This window comes from Crocuta crocuta, unplaced genomic scaffold (genome assembly GCF_008692635.1).
Source record: "Crocuta crocuta isolate KB4526 unplaced genomic scaffold, BGI_CrCroc_1.0 scaffold217, whole genome shotgun sequence".
Lineage (NCBI taxonomy): Eukaryota > Metazoa > Chordata > Mammalia > Carnivora > Hyaenidae > Crocuta > Crocuta crocuta.
In genome coordinates, this window is record NW_027532208.1 from 8,491,064 (window position 1) to 8,504,331 (window position 13,268).

Genomic DNA, 13,268 nt, shown 5'->3' on the forward strand with positions numbered 1-13,268 from the left:
TTTTTTTTTACTGTTTTATTTATTTTTGAGAGGAAGAGAGAGACAGAGTCTGAGTGGGGGAAAGGCAGAGAGAGAGACACACACACAGAATCCAAAGCAGGCTCCAGGCTCTGAGCTGTCAGGACAGAGCCCAGCGTGGGACTCCAAGTCATGAACCGTGAGATCATGACCTGAGCCAAAGTTGGAAGCTCAGCCTACTGAGCCACCCAGGAGCCCCAATAATCTGAATTTGTATGTGTGCTTTGGCTACTTCTTTATCTCCAGGCATAGAAAGGTGCCTGGCCCAGAGCAGATGTGTAGTAAATAGCGTTTGAAGAATAACGGGAGGCCCAAGTTGGTCATTCACTATATATGAGATAGTGTGGGGGCCACCCTGAGTCCAAGTCTTAAGAATTTTGCAAAGTTGTAGATGACGAGTTTGTGAATCTTTGCTGAAAGCTTTTGTAGCACTGTGTGAAATGCTTCACTCGGATCATCTCATTCAGTCCTCCGAGCCGACACATGACTTACATGCTCTTATTAGCAGGTGAGGAAACCAAAGCTCAAAGACATTAAGCTCATTTCCGTAAGGTCAACTGTTGTGGAAAGGGTAGAGCTGAAATTTAAACCCTGACCCTAAGCCCCAAGTCAGATTTTCTCAGTGGCTTTAACCTATACTTCCTCCCCTTCTTTTTACATTAGTCATTTCAACAAAATCTTAACTCTTACAGTTAAGAAAAATTTTAGTAAACATTAAAAATTTCACCTTGTTCTTTAAAGATGTGTACTCCTCACAATCTAGAAATATATTTTATGGTTTTTTCCTGATTTTTTCTATGAAAACAAGTTTTTCCCCTTTCCAAATATAAGATTGTATTACACAAAATGTGCATTTTATTTTTTTAATTTTTAAAATATTTATTTATTTTTGAGAGAGAAGGAGACAGAGTGCAAGCTGGGGAGAGGCAGAGGGAAAGGGAAACACAGAATCCGAAACAGGCTCCAGGCTCTGAGCTGTCAGCACAGAGCCCGATACAGGGCAACAGTTCATGAACTGCATGCTTGATCATGATGAGCCAAAGTCAAATGCTCAACTAACTGTGCCACCCAGGCATCCCACAGGGTACAACCTAGCTTGTTAGAACACTGAGTAAAATAAAAGCAGGTGGGCTCTAACCTAACCCTAGAGGAGGTTTCTGGGGTGAAAAATGTGAGTAGATGGCTTCTCTGGGGAATTCTACCAGACATTTAAATCAGAGTTAATACCCATTCTTCTCAAGCTATTCCAAAAAAAAGAGATAGAAGGAAAACTTCTGGACTCATTCTATGAAGCCAGCATCACTTTGATTCCCAAACCAGAGAGAGACCCAGCAAAAAAAGAGAACTACAGGCCAATATCCTTGATGAATACGGATGCAAAAATCTTCAACAAGATACTTGCAAATCGAATTCAACAGCATATAAAAAGAATTATCCACTATGATCAGTGGGATTCATTCCTGGGTTACAGAGCTGGTTCAATAATCGCAAATCAATCAATGTGATACATCACGTTAACAAAAGAAAAGATAAAAACCATACGATCCTGTCAATAGATGCAGAAAAAGCATTTGACAAAATACAGCATCCTTTCTTAATAAAGACCCTTGAGAATGTCAGGATAGAAGCCATTTATGAAAAGCCCACAGCTAATATCCTCAATGGGGAAAAACTGAGAGCTTTCCCCCTGATATCAGGAACACAAAGGGATGTCACTCTCACCATTGTTGTTTAACATTGTGTTGGAAGTCCTAGCATCAGCAATTAGACAACAAAAGGAAATAAAAGGCATCAAAATCTGCAAAGAAAAAGTCGAACTTTCACTTTTCACAGAGATGACATGATACTCTACATGGACTCCACCAGAAGCCTACTAGAACTGACCCATGAATTCAGCAAAGTTGTAGGGTACAAAATCAATATACAGAAATCGGTTGCATTTTTATACACCAATAATGAAGCAACAGAAAGAGAAAGCAAGAAACTGATCCCATTCACAATTGCACACAAAAAACAAAACAAAACAAAAAAAAAACATAAAATACCTAGGAATAATCCTAACCAAAGATATACAAGATCTGTATGCTGAAAACTATAGAAAACTTATGAGGGGAATTGAAGAAGACACAAAGAAATGGAAAAACATTCCATGCTCATAGATTGGAAGAATAAATATAGTTAAAATGTCACTACTACCCAAAGCAAGCTACACATTCAATGCAATTCCAATAAAAATTGCACCAGCATTCTTCTCAAAGCTAGAACAATCCTAAAATTTGTATGGAACCACAAAAGATCCCTAATAGCCAAAGTAATATTGAAGAAGAAAACCAAAACTAGAGGCATCACCATCCCAGACTTTAGCCTCTACTACAAAGCTGTAATCATCAAGACAGTATGGTACTGGCACAAGAACAGACACATAGACCAATGGAATAGAATAGAGAACCCAGAATTGGATCCACAAATGTGTGGCCAATTAATCTTTGAAAAAGCAGGAGAAAGTATCCAATGGAGAGAAGACAGCCTCTTTAACATATGGTGCTGGGAGAACTGGACAGCAACATGCAAAAGAATGAAACTAGACCCCTTTCTTACCCCATACACAAAAATAAACTCAAAATGGATGAAGGACCTGAATGTGAGACAGGAAACCATGAAAACTCTAGAGGAGAAAGCAGGGAACAACCTCCTTGATGTCAGCCACAGGAATTTCTTACTTGGCACATCCCCAAAGGCAAGAGAATCAAGAACAAAGATGAACTACTGGGACCTCATCAAGATAAAAAGCTTCTGCACAGCAGAAGGAAACAATCCATAAAACTAACAGGCAACCGATGGAATGGGAAAAGATAGTTGCAAATGACATATCGGATAAAGGGCTAGTATCCAAAACCTATAAGGACCTCACCAAACTCCACACCCGAAAAACAAACAATCCAGTGAAGAAATGCGCAGAAGACATGAACAGATACTTCTCCAAAGAGGACATCCAGATGGCCAACAGACACATGAAATGGTGCTCAGCGTCACTCATCATCAAGGAAATACAAATCAAAACTGCACTGAGACACCACCTCACACCAATCAGAGTGGCTAAAATGAACAAATCAGGAGACTATAGATGCTGGTAGGTGTCTTTCCTTTTTACTAGAACGTTAGTTACTTTCACATGTTTTTATGCCTCTAATTAGCTTTTTTTTTTTTTCATTTCAGCATGAAGAATTCTTTTTAGTATCTTGCAAGGCAAATCTCAGGCAGGCTGAGGAGGAATTCTTCCACAAATTCTCTCGTTTATGGATATCTCCCAGTTTTGCAGTCTCCAGGTTATTTTTTCCCCAAATTGTGATGAGTAGGGGTGGAGCAGGTTTGCTGACTCCTTTGAATCTGCAGTCCTTGCCAAGGTTTCTCTTTATTTTCAGATAGAGATGTGGGCTAGAAACTTCCTTGGTTCTTTGATGTAATGTAGAGACACATTTGTTCAGTTATGGATGTCTAATTAGTTCATTTTAAAGGGGGAGAGAAAAAAGGAACAACTTAGGCTGCCACAATACTAACTTCCCTCCTACAAATCTGTTCACACTATTTCTAACTCTAATCCACTACCACATGGATCATTCTAAACATTCCTCCTTGCCTGTCTCTCAATTCCCACTCCAACATTGAGAAACCAAATTCCAGCCATCTGTTCACTTCATTGTTTAATTACAGTGTGCATGTATAACAGTATCAGAATTATTAACTTGCAGTTCTTTGAGAAATAATTTTATCAATTAGAGTACAGTGCTTATGTGCAATCACTTCTGCCTTCATCTGTTAGACTCCATCATTTCCAAAGTCACTTAGGTCAACACATTTCATTCCTCCATCCTCTTCAGAGAGGCTATTTTGTACATTTGTAATACAATTGGATTCTCTTGTCACATTCTGCATTCTTTCCTGCACCTCTTTAGACTTATTTAAATAAGTTTTCTTTAAATTTACATACGTTAAAGTTCACTCATTGTGTTGTAAAGTCCTATAGATTTTGAAAAATGCATAATGCCATGTATCCACCACAACAGTATCAAAATAGCTTCACCACCCAAAGAAATCCCTTATGCTTCATCTAGTTAACCTCTCTGCCTCCTGCTTCCTCCCTGACACCCACTGAGTTTTTTTGTTTTTTTACTGTCTCTATAGCTATACTATTTCCAGAATGTCACATAATTAAAATCATGTAGTATGTAGCCTTTTCACATTGGCCTCTTTTTTCACTTAGCCATATATTTAAGGTTCTCTCATGTATTTTTTACAGCTTAACAGCTCATTTCTTTTCATCACCAAATTATATTCCATTGTATAGATATAAATGAGGTTATTTATCCAGTCACCTGTTGAAAGACATGTTGGTTGCTTCCAGTTTTTGGTGATTATAAATGGTGTGTGTGTGTCTATTGAGTATTTTTACTTTTTGGGCCTCCCAGCTGACAGAGCAAGGAAATCTATGTTTGTATACAACCTGTGTATATACACATATCTACAAATATTTCTCTTTTAAAATTTTTAATGTTTATTATTAACAGAAAGAAAGACAGAGCATGAGCAGGGGAGGGGAAGAGAGAGAGGGAGACACGGAATCTAAAGCAGGCTCCAGGCTCTGAGCTGTCAGCAGAGATCATTAACTGAGCCACCCAGACGCCCCTAAATATTTCTATATGTATCCATTTGTATGCAATGCTTCTGTTGTTCCACATCCTCAACAGCATTTGGTCTTGTCACTGTTTTATATTTTAGCCATTCTACTAGGTATATAGTGCTATTACATTGTTGTTTTAATTTGAACTCCCCTAATGATAGATGATGGGGAACATCTTTTTATATCTTGTTATCTGAATATCTTCTTCATGAAGTGTCTGTTTATGTCTCTGCCCATTTTTAAAAATTGAGTTGTTTTCTGGGGTGTCTGGCCGGCTCATTTGGTCAAGAGACCAACGTCAGCTCTGGTCATGATCTTACAGTTCGTAAGTTCATGCCTTGCATGGGGCTGTCTGCTGTCAGTACAGAGCCCACTTCAGATCCTCTGTCCTCATTTCTCTCTGCCCCTCCCTGGTTCTCTCTCTCTCTTTTTCAAAAATAAATAAATATTTTTTTAAAAAATAAAATTGAGTTGTTTTCTTATTGAATTCTAAGCATTATTCATATATTTTGGGTACATGTCATTTATCAGATATGTGTTTTACAAATATTTTATCCCATTAATTATAATAAAATCCAGCTTCCCATATGTTTCTTTTGTGGATTATCCTTTTGGTGTTATATCTAGAAATTCACCACCAAACCTGAGGTCACCTAGATTTTCTCCTATATTTGCTCATAAAGTTTTATACTTTTGTGCTTTACATTTAGGTATATGATACATTTTGAATTAGCTTTTGTTAAAAGTATAGGATCTTCAAGAGAATGCAAACACAAGCCACAGACTCAGAGAAAGTATGTGTATGAGCATTTCATGAACTATTCATAAAGAGATATGAATCAGGTCTAGGATATGTATAGGTTTAATATTCAGTAAATGGTTGGGGTAAAGGTGTCATGGTGAGGATCAGAGTCATGGTCAGGTTAAGGTTACAGTCAGTAGCATAGTGAGTATGAGACTCAGGGTCAGAGTTGTATGAGCAAGGGAAGTAAGGGTCAGGGTGAAAATGAGCTTCAGTGTCTGTTTCAGGGTCACAGCGATGATCATGATCAAGAGGAGTGTGAACATGAAGTTTCAGTAAGGTTCAGGGAAAGGCTGAAGCAAATGTCAGGGTCTTGAGGATCAGGATCTGAGTAATGTTAGGATAGTGGTAAGGATAAGGGTGACAGTTGAATTTAGGGTGATTCTGAGTGTCAGGGTCAGAGTAAGCATTAAGTAAAGGTCAAGATAAAGATTCATCTTTAGAGTAAGGGTTTGGGTCAGAGTTAGGGTGATCATCACAGTCAGGATCAGGTTGATTATTAGCTTCATAGCAAGGGCCAGGAATAGAGTGATGGTCAGGGTCAGAGATCAGTTCAGGATCATGTTAAGGGTAAGAATCAGAGTTAGTGTTTGTATGAAAACCGGGGTCAGGAGTCAGGTTAAATATCAGGAACACAGTCATATTGTTGGGTGTGGTTCAGGGTCATATTCTGTGTAAAAATCAGGGTCAGTTTATAGGCCAGAGTCAGGATAGGAGTTAAAGTGAGAGAATTAGGTCTGTATCATGTTTGGTGGCAGGGTGAAGGTCAGCCAAAAGTAATCCTAGTGAGACAGGAAAACTAAAGGGACCCCATGAAAACCTGAATTTTTTGCTCCTATTTTTGGCTTCTATTCTTGCTAGGACCTACACTCCCACCTTACACATGCCTTATAGAACAGATAATGTATGTCCTCCTTGTAAAGATCGAGGATTTAATGATTTCTTTGGAGTCTTCCAGCACTATAGATGACATCTAAGGAGTGACCAGGTGGAGTCATCATGAATGTTTTCCAAGACCACTGACTCATCAAGACCCCTAGCTCTAGGGCATAAGTGACTTATGGGGAACACCTAAACACTCATCTTTGTTCCTAGATTACTAAAAAGACACAGGCACCAAATAACCATCCTCAATAAAAACCTCAGACACCAAGCAAAGAGACTCACTCTTTCTAAGTCTCCCAGATGCCTTGTTCATATCTACACCCTCTATATATCTTTACTAAACTCTACTCTCACTTCCTCTAAGCTCACATTAGATTTCTATCCTGTATGAAGCCAAGGACACTTTTGACTGGTCCTATGGGCTCCCCCGTGGGTCCTTGGACCTAGCCAGCCTGCATCACTAGAGTCAGTGTCAGCATGATGGTAACCAAGTCAAATTTAATGTCAGAGTGAATGTCAAGATGAGGGTTAGGGTAACAGTCAATGTAAAGTTCAAAGTCAGGATAATTGTCTGACAATAAACTATTTGTAAAAACAAAACAAAGTCAGGATAATTGTCAAGTTCAGCGTCAACCTCAGAGTGAGGGTCATATCAAGAATTAGGTAAGACTGAGTGTAGGGTAAGGATCACAGTCAGGTAACTGAGAGTATCAGGCTCATGGTAAAAGTAATGGCCATCTTTGGATTCAAGTCAGGGTAAGGGTCAGTAAAGACTCAGTTAAGGGGCACCTGGATGGCTCAGTCGGTTAAGTGTCCGACTTTGGCTCAGGTCATGATCTCACGGTTCGTGAGTTTGAGCCCCGCATCGGGCTCTGTGCTGACAGACAGCTCAGAGCCTGGAGCCTGTTTCAGATTCTGTGTCTCCCTCTCTCTCTGACCCTCCCCTGCTCACGCTGTCTCTCTCTCTCTCAAAAATAAAACAATTAAAAAAAAAGACTCAGTTAATATGACTATAGTGTCTGGGTCAATGTTAGCTTCAGAATCAGAGTCAAGGTCAGGTTGTTATTTTTTTGATGTTTATTTTTGAGAGAGAGAGACAGAGCATGAGCTGGGGAGGGGCTGGGAGAGAAGGAGACACAGAATCTGAAGCAGGCTTCAGGCTCCGAGCTGTCAGCACAGAGCCTGATGTGGGGCTCGCATCCATGAACCACGAGATCATGCCCTGAGCCGAAGTTGGATGTTCGACCAACTGAGTCACCCGGGCACCCCAAGGTCAGGTTGTTTTTAATGTAGGGTGATTATCAGAGTCAGATTCAGGGTAGGGTCAGGGTCAGGTTGAGAGTCAATTTTAGATAAGGCTCAAGGGAGAGAGGAGACCAGAGTTATGGTCAAGTTACATCAGAGTCAGTTTTGGGAGATGGTAATAGAGTGATGATGAATGTGTTTTTTAAAGTAGGTTTTATTATTATTCAAATGAGGTGAGGCCAATAAATCAAGAGATGATTACCATTGAAAAGATAATTTGTTACAGTTCCCAAGAGAAAGGGGCATGTCTTGCCACAGGAGCTACATGGGAAAGCACTGGGGTTGGTCAGGAAACAGAGGGAGTGAAGGGAAAGCATAGGTTTTACCATGGCTTTTATGAGAAGGCATGGGCCAGGCAGGGTAAGCAAGCTAAGCATTGGCTAATTTGAATCATTTCAGTGGGTTCTGAGGCATAAGGGCTGTCCCAGGATATCTGGCACTTGGCCCTGGGATGATTAAGGCAGAGGAATATTGGCCAAGAATATAAGAGCCCTATGATAACCCAGTAAAGAGGGTAGTTGGGAGGTATAGACTTTGTATTGGTTGGTTTGCATATGAAAGGCATGCTACAAAGGAAGTTGTAGGAATTAGCTAGCCCAGGGAAGGACAGTCTCTCCCAGGTCAGCAAAACCGCAAGATATCAAAGTATCATAAAGTACAGAAAATTTTAAAACATGATTAATACAAAGTGTCAGGGATGGCAAAGATTAACTTCAGGGCATGGTTCTATGGTAATGATCAGGATGAAGGTAATGGTGAGGGCCAAGGTCAGGGTAAGTGTAGCATCAGGGCACAACTCAGGTTTAGAGTAAGGCTTGAATCAGGGTTAGAGTAGGTAAAGATAGAGTCAAAGTCATAAATTTTGGGTTAAAGTCAGGGTTAAAATCATGGTGAGGGTAGATCAAGGACAAGGTAAGTATGAAAATGTATCAGACTGAGAGATCAGAGTAAGAGTCGTGGCCAGGGTAGTGGTCAAGATCATGTTATGGTTGAAGGTCACCTTGAAGCTTAAAAGTGAAGATGAGAATCAGATAAGTATTTATGTGAAGACTGAGTTTTGGAGCCAGCATATAGTCAGAATCAAGGTGGAGTGATAATCAAGATCAAGATAATGGTCATTGTCAGGGTCAGTGTGAGGTACAATTTCAAGATCAGAGTGAAGATGAGAACTAGAATCACTATCATGATGAGCTTCAGGGTCAGAGTCAGGGGTTACACTAAGTGTCAGCATTTTGATTATAGTGAGGGTATGGAAGAGTATGAGGGACAGAGTAAGTGACAAGTAAAGGTTAGTGTAAGAAGGAGGCTCAGAAGCAGGGTCAGGGTCAGAATCAGATTTGTCATTGTAAGGGTCAGTGTGAAGATCACAGTCAGGGTCACGGTCAATGTGAAGGATGAGCATGCAAACTGGTGTCACGGTGAGCACTGAGGTCCACTCAAGCTGAGTATCAGTGTCAGAGACATGGTCATTGTCAGTCAGGTTGGAGGTCTGAATGAGGTTAGTGTCAGAATTGGGTGAGCTTAAGTGTCAGGTCAAGGTCACATTTCTGATGAGGGTCAGATTGGTGTCAGGGTGAGAGTGAAGATGAAGGTCAGGTTTAAAGTGTGGATAAAATGAGGATAAAATAATTCATGGTTAGGATCAGAGTTAGAGTCAGGGTAAAGACCATTGTGAATCATAATATTTTGGTAAGAATGAGGTTCACAATCAGGGTCAGAGTTGTGTTCATTGACATAGTGAAGATCAGAGTCAGAGTGAAGTTTTAGTTCAGTTGACAGATTAGGTGAAGTTCAGAGTGTGACTCAGTGTCAAGGTAAATATGAGGGTGAAGACCACATTAGGGTCATGTTCAGGAACATGGTATAGTTTAGAAACAAAGTTATTTTGGGGTTCCTGGGTGGCTCAGTTAGTTGAGCTTCCTACTTCAGCTCAGGTCATGATCTCACAGTTCATGAGTTCGAGCCCTGGCTCTGTGCTGACAGCTCAGAGCCTGGAGCCTGCTTCAGATTCTCCCTCGCTCTTTCTCTCTCCCTCTCTGCCCCTCCCTTGCTTGTGCTTTCTCTCTCTCTCTCTCTCTCTGAAAATAAATAAACATTAAAAATTTTTTTTAAAGAAACAGTTATTTCTAGGGTAAGAGTCAGGGTATGGTTGAGAGTATGATGTCTGATTCAGTGTCAGGAGAAAAATCAAAATCAGGTAAGTTTAAGGGTGAAGATCAGTGTCAGGTCAGGGTGAAGACCAAAACAAATTGCTGGGTCTTGATGAAAGTAAGGGTCATGCTCAAGGTCAAGTTGAGAGTCACTGTGAGGATCAGAATGGTGGTCAGTATCAGAGTCAAGATGAAGTCAGGAGTATAAGGCAAATGTTCAGAGTCATGCTCAGGATGAGAGTCAGGGTCAGTTTGACCTATTAGGGTAGGGTGCCAACCTGGTTCAGGGTGAAGAAGGGTTAATGTCAGGATCAGTCTGATAGTCCAGTTCAGGTCAGCATAAGTTTCAGATTCAAGACTGTTTCAAGGACATAGTGAAGGTATGTGTGAGGGTCACTGTAGAGTCCAGGTGAGCTCAGGGTCAGGGAGAAGTTCATGGTCAAGTAAGTGTAAGTGAAGAGTGAGCATCAGAGACTGGGCCAGATAAGGGTCAAGTTTATGGTCATGATGAGGGTCATGGTGGGGTTGAGATTCAAGGGCAAGATGGAGGGTCAGTTGAATGTTGGTTTACGACTAGGCTCAGGGTCATAATAAGGATGAAATTGAAGGTAAAGACGAAAGTGAGAGTCACGGTGAACATTAGATAGAGTGTCTAAATGAGAATCAGGATCAGAGTCAGGGTGAAGGTCATGAGCAGACATAAGGTGAGAGTTAGCATTAGGGTAAGGTTCAGGTAAAAACAGAGGTAGTGTCAGAATCATAGAGTCATGGCCATGATCAGTATCTAGATCAAACTGAGGGTTAAGATCAGGGTCATGGTGAGGATAAACGTAAGAGTCAATGTCAGCATGAGCATTAAGGAAAGGTCAGAGTGACATAAAGGTTCAGTGTCAGTGTAAAATTCAGGGAAATTGGTAAGGGTCACAGTAGGATCAGCATCAGAGTAGGGTAAGGGTCATAAAAAAAATCACAAGCACAGTCAGTGTCAGGTTGAGTATCAAATCAGTGTTATAGTCACAGTTTGAGGAAGCAGTGCAGGGTCAAGGTGAGGATCAGAGTCATATAGCCTATGAGGTTATGGGTCAGAATCTAAGTCAGACACAGGGTCAGGCATGAGGGTCAGAGTAAGGTTTAGGGTCACAGTGATTATGGTGTCAGGGTCAAAGTCAACTGCAGAGCCAATCTAGGTCAGAATATCAGTCCAGGATCAGAGTCAGTATTAGTCATAATCAGGGTCAGTATTAGGCTCTGGTCAAAGATCAAGTTCAAATTTTGAGGGATGGAGAGTTTAGAGTCAGTGAAGGTCATAGTCAGGGGGAGGGTGAAGATGAGGTTCAAGGACAGAGTGAGAGTTGGATTCAGAGTCCAGTTCAGGGTCAGGATCAAGTTGGTCAGTTTCAGTATGAGGTTCAGATTAATGATCAGCTTGAGGGTCAGTAGTAGGGTGAATGTGAAAGTCTCAGAGTAAATTTGAGTACCGGTATTACGTTAGATTTAGGTTGAAAGTCAAATAAAAATTAGGTGTATGGTGAAATTGAATAATATGGGTCAGGTGTATAGTGAAGTTGAAGATGAGGGTCCGAGACAGGTAGGCTTTAGGGTTGAAGTCAGGGTTTGGGTGAAGGTCAGTATAAACATCAGATTCTTGGTGATAGGATCAGGCTGAGAATGAAAGTTATTGTCAGAATTAGTCAGAATCAGGGATATAGTGGGGTTCAGAGTCTGTTTCATAGGGTATTGGTGAGAGGCAAGTTCAGGTAAGGATCAAGTTGAGGTACAGGGTCAGTGTCAAGATGAAAGTCATCATCAGGAAAGCTTGCTAGCTAAGGTCAGTATCAGGGTCTTAGTGGTAGTAGTGTCAGGATCAGCTTCAGTATCAAAGACAGGGTATTAGTGTCAGATTGGTGATCAGGGTCAGGTAAAGTGTTGGATTCAGAATCAGAGTCAGCATGAATGCCAGGGCCTTAATAAGTTTCTTAGCCAGGGTTTGTATGAAGGTGAAGGTAAAGGGCATGGTTACAAGGTGAACCACATGCTGAGAGTTAAAGTCCATGTCATGGTTATGGTAAGGTCATAGTGAGGGTCAAGTTCATGGTAAGGATCAAAATAAGATTCAGGTTGAGAGTCAGGATCAGAATCAGGATTAAAGTTAGGGTCAGGTAAGGTTCAGAGTCTAGTTTAGCATCAGGATCAGTATGGTGGTGAAAATGAGAGACATTAGCATGAGAGTCAAGGACATTTGGGAGAGTAAGAGTGTCTGTAATTGTCAGGATTAAGGTCAAGTGGGACTTGGTAAGTGTCACTGATGAAGTTTTGGGGTGATGGAGTTTGTGGGGTCCGGAGCTTATGGGCAGGAAAGAACTCTTGAAGACATCTTTGGTGTAAAAAGATGATTTTATTTTATTTTTTAAATTTATTTAAAAATTTTTTTTTCATTTATTCATTTTTGAGAGACAGAGAGGCAGAGGACAAGTAGGGGAGGGACAGAGAGAGAATGAGACACAGAATCCGAAGCAGGCTCCAGGCTCTGAGCTATCAGAACAGCCCCATGCTGAGCCCAAACCCATGAACCAAGAGGCTGAAATCAGATGTTTAACAGACTGAGCCACCCAGGTGCCCCAAAAAGGTGATTTTATTAAAGCATGGGGACAGGACCCATGGGCAGGAAAAGCTGCACTGTAAGTGTAGGGGGGTGACCATTTGATGCAGGTGGGGGAGAGGGAGTGTCTAAAGAGATTTTCACATGCTAAAGACTTACTGGAGGCCTAGATATTGTCAAGCTAAGGTTGTTTTTCCCCTCTAGCAAAACATTAATATTAAGATAGTAGGGACTTCCCAGACTTTAGGCTATAATGGGTTTGCCTTTTTTTGGTAAACTGGTAGAGACTCTTTATCAGTTTAACCATTTGGTTTTTTCTGTCCTTTCCTGTTTTTGGGTAGCCGGGAGTATCCAAGGAATACCTTATATGTCCCACAGAGACCGGGGGTGGGAGGGGGAGGATGTTGTTAACCTGCACTTTTCCCTCAGCTTGCTCCATACTCCCTCTTCATCAGGGTCAGGGTAAGGTTAAATGAGAAGTTAAAATTCAAAGTCAGCCCCTGGGTCCAGGTGAGATTAAAAGTGAGGTGTTATGCTGAGCGAAATAAGTCAGGCAGAGAAGGACAGCTGCCATATGTTTGCACGTANTTCAGAGTCAGCTCTAGTGTTGCAAGATTTTTTTTTTTTAATCTCAATATACGGTTCGTTCTTGCTGCTTCGAAGAATGAAGAGGTGGACATAATAATATGAGCAACAGGCATAAGTTTATTAGAGTATGAGAAAGTAAGAACAGTATGAAAGCTCTCTTTACAGAGAGGGGCATTCGAAGGTGAATACCCTTGATCATAGGTAAGCGTCTTTGTTTTATAAGATTTTGGTCCCCAACCCCCC